Consider the following 4,257-nt stretch of genomic DNA (forward strand, 5'->3'; position numbering starts at 1 on the left):
TGTTTCTCTCAGCCTATTCAAGGCGTCGATGCACCGATCCGCCTCCGGAGAAGCGCCGCTGTCCTCAGACGCAGCGTCAGCCGCCGTCTTGGCCGAGAGTGAGAGAAAAAGGCTAGGTTAACATCGGAGAGGGAGACTGAGAGTGAGAGCGTCAGCCGTCTCTGATTAATATGAGAGATTGAGAGAGTCGGCTAGGTTAACAATATCGGAGTCTTCGGAGAGAAGGAGACTGAGAGTGAGAGGGAAATGGAGTAATAATATCGGAGAGTGAGAGTGAGAGCATAAATTAAATGAACGGTTCAGATTGATATCGGAGATTCGAACCATACCAGATTCGCGATTCTATCGAATCGAACCATCACCGGTTCGAATTCGAATTAAATTAATTTCGAATCGAACTGGTTTGAATTAATTTCGAACCGAATTACTTTCGAATCGAATTGTTTTCGAACTTTTACGAATCGAACTCGAATCGAATCACGAATCTCGAATTTTTTGTGCACCCCTAGGTGTCACAATGAAAACTCTCTGGAAGTATTGAGGGTCCGAAATGAATTGTTTTGTCACAAAGGCTGATTGATCATTATAACGGAATAAATCAATTACCTTAGTGGATTTCAAAAGATGAATTGTTCTGTTGTAACTGGTTGATAAGTGTTGCAACGGATTATGCCAATTACCTCAATTTCAAACTTATTTAACCAATTTTACAAATTTCTAACTACCACCACCTTGAGTCAAATCTTCTTGATCCATTTCTCGGTTCATCCTGATTCATCCTTGATATATTTAACAATTTATATCATCATGAACCTGCATAATATCTCAAAACAAGAAACTGTAAAATTCAACAAATATATATTTTACTAAATAGATGATTACTTATGACAACATTTGTTGGGGTTTTGACGGTTCAAACCCATTGATTTAGCTTAACAGCGGAAATGTGTAAAACAAAATTTTTACGGTTAAGTTAAGCTAAGAATTAAACGAGGTGTGTCAGGAAACTTTCCAAGGCGGTCCACCTTCAGTATTCCTTTGGCATCAAAACCTCATTTAATTCATTTACAGATCTACTCCATAATTGATTTTCTAAAGCATTAAATCTATTTACCAATTAAATAGATTAATATAACATGTTTATACCTCGTTTCCAAATCTCAGTTGGAATGCAGATTAAGCGAGAAGAGCTACAACAAGGAAGGAATCGACTCGGAGTATCACACGTGTGATACCTCTATTGGTTATCCGCCAGGACTAACCGGAGAGCGGTTTATTTCTTTTGCCAGAAATACCGTAAACCGCAGTTTTCTGCAAAAACACTATTCACCAAAAAAGGGACAGAATAAATATATTTATGACTCAAAGTTATTTTGTTTCACTTAAAAGGAAAACCAGAAATACCGCAGAGTTTGCAAAAATATATTATTTCTGAATCTCATAATAACCAAAACCGGGGAAGAGAGAAATTCCGATTAACGAAGTAATCAGATTAACACGTGAATTAGTAAGTTTCTCTTTCACCCTCACCCCTCTATTTATAGGTTTTGAGGAGGTTCGCAAAAGACCGAAATACCCCTCAAAACAAATCTATTTACCAAAATACCTTGACACCTCATGCTTTAATATGTGAGAAGACCAAAATACCCCTTCCACCTCACATGCCATCTTGCAATGCACATGGGGAGGTCGGCACCATGGTGAAAAGACCATTTTGCCCTTGGCCCATTAAGCATGAATAGTAAAAGGCTTTGATTTTGGTCTTTTAATTTTAATTAAGGCTTTGATTATTTTGGGCTTTTAAATCCATAATTAACAATTAAAATTTCAAATCAAATATATATAATTGTCATGTACAATTATATTTCTTTTCGGTTATTGTTCGGTAACTTTTATACAACGTAACGTGTATGATACCTCGCATATTTAGCCTATATTTGACTTGATTTCGTACCAAATTCACATTCTAAATTGTCAAAATCATGTGCATTTCATTGATATATCCTTAGAATTTGGTACTGCTGAGAGTTTGTTTGTTTTCTGCAGGATTGGAGCAAAATAAACGAAGAAACGGCGTTTTTGGACTCTCTGGTACGGCCCTTACCAAGCTTGGTACGGCCCTTACCAGACTTAGCCGATCCAGCCTCCCTCCCATCTTGTACGGCCTAGCCGTACCACTTTGGTACGGGCCGTACATAGATACCGCCTGACAGAATTCAAATCTTGGCAGAGGCTATTTAAAGCGAGGGATCTCTCCATTTTCGGGGGACACATTTTCATTCCAGATTGAGAGCTCAGAGAAAGAGAGAAAGAGAGAAAGAGAGCAAAGGAGCAAGGAGAGAAGAAGAAGGAAGAGGAAGAGGCGAAAATCGACGGATCAACCTCTTCTCCACTCCCGATCTTCGATCTAGTTCTATCATGCCTCTTTTTATCTCTTTATTTGTATTTCTGGACAGATCTATGACTTGTGAGTAGTTGATCATTGTTTCTAGGGTTTGTAGATGGATTTTCTTGATTTGTGTTGCTTTTCTTGATTTGGATCTTGTATGAACTCTTTTGATTGTATTGATTGTGTATTTGTTTGTCTTGATTGATTTGTCTTTCTGTGATTGCATATGGTGTGCCTATAGTGGTAGATCAACCCTAACAAGGTCATGTGACCATTGCATTCTCTCAACCAAACCAATCCCTTTAGTTAGACTTGTTCGAATTGAAGCCGAAAGGTTGAATTCTCCCCTAATTGACAGATTAGAGGATACCTTAGATCTCCAATCAATCAACTAGAGGATCTGGACCAAAACACGAGAGTTGAGGTTTAGAAACCCTAGAAGGTGAAGAATTGACTCCAAAACCTAGATCTTGAACCAACAAACGAGAGTTGAGGTTTAGGAACCTTAGGTATGGTCAATTGAACCTTTCTCAAGAGTTTAATACGAGGTACCAGCAAGAAATGCATCAACTCGAACTTGTAAGCTCTGTTCTGGTAAATCAGTACGGGTCTTACAAGAGTGGTGCCGCCTACCCGTACCAAGCCCCACTCGGCTTGGTCGGACCAAGTTGGTGCGGCCTAGCCGTACCAACTTGGTAAGACCCGTACCACTAGAGGCAAATCAGAGATGAAGTTTGAAACCCTTGAAACATCTTTTATCCTAAATCAAAACACAGTTTATAATTTTCCTTGCACAGTCACTATTCTATTGCATTGTTTGATTGCTAGAATTGATTCTTTTGGAAAATTAAATACCAAAACTCCTTCTTTCTCACTTCTAGTCTTTAGTCAAGATAAGTAGATTCTAGAAAAAGAAACCGTCCCTGTGGATCGATACCCGATTATACTCCTCGATAGGGTTGTGCACTTGCAACCCTAATCGGAAGGTGTAACCGCGGTTTTAAAAGGTACGCTCCCAAGCGTACTGAAACTTGCGTTGCGCTTTCACGCGAACAGTGTACGTTTATAAATTAACCGTTGTTTCTGCTTGTCAATTTTATATGACATTTATAATTTAATTATATCACGTATAATTAATTATAACCATCTTAATATTAATTATAATCAATTTATAATTAATCAGTAAAATTCTCCGATTAGCTCCTATATGGTGTGACCCAATAGGATCTGTGTTATGTTGGTAAATAGAGTTAAAACTGTTTTAACTTCTATAATCATAGGAGGCATCTGGCAGTATACACTATGACCATCCAATTACACAGATGATAATGTACTGTACAATATCACGATCCAGTAAACAATTTACTTGTGTCAGTTCTTCTGTCTCATAGCTATCAGATCAGTTTCAAGGTAGATGTGTGTCATCCTTGCTAACTGTATCTTTTCTTGATCTTGAGTAGATTATCAAATATAATTACTCTTGTAATTATACCGCATGCAGATAATCTAACTCTACCAATGGGCCCAGTGATGCTATAGCTCGTATAGAGATACGAGGGACAAATAGTATTCTTGGCAGACTATCACTTCCTCAGCTAAGCTATACATGTGGAAATGCTACCGTTATGACTGTTTTTTACGGACAGCGTTAGATAACACTTACACATACATATTTCTTAGTGGGAACAATAAATACCTCATACTGTAGAACTTGACACTGAATGAAAACATTAATGACACGAACACAATTCTATTTAATGTTTCATTCGGGGTCTGTCAAATACCATGTTCCTAGAATATGTATCTATGTGATTAAAATGACATCTCATGTCAGGTGGTTTGTAAAACTTAACCATCTTTTAATCCAC

Source organism: Carex rostrata, chromosome 7 (genome assembly GCF_964058835.1).
Source record: "Carex rostrata chromosome 7, lpCarRost1.2, whole genome shotgun sequence".
Lineage (NCBI taxonomy): Eukaryota > Viridiplantae > Streptophyta > Magnoliopsida > Poales > Cyperaceae > Carex > Carex rostrata.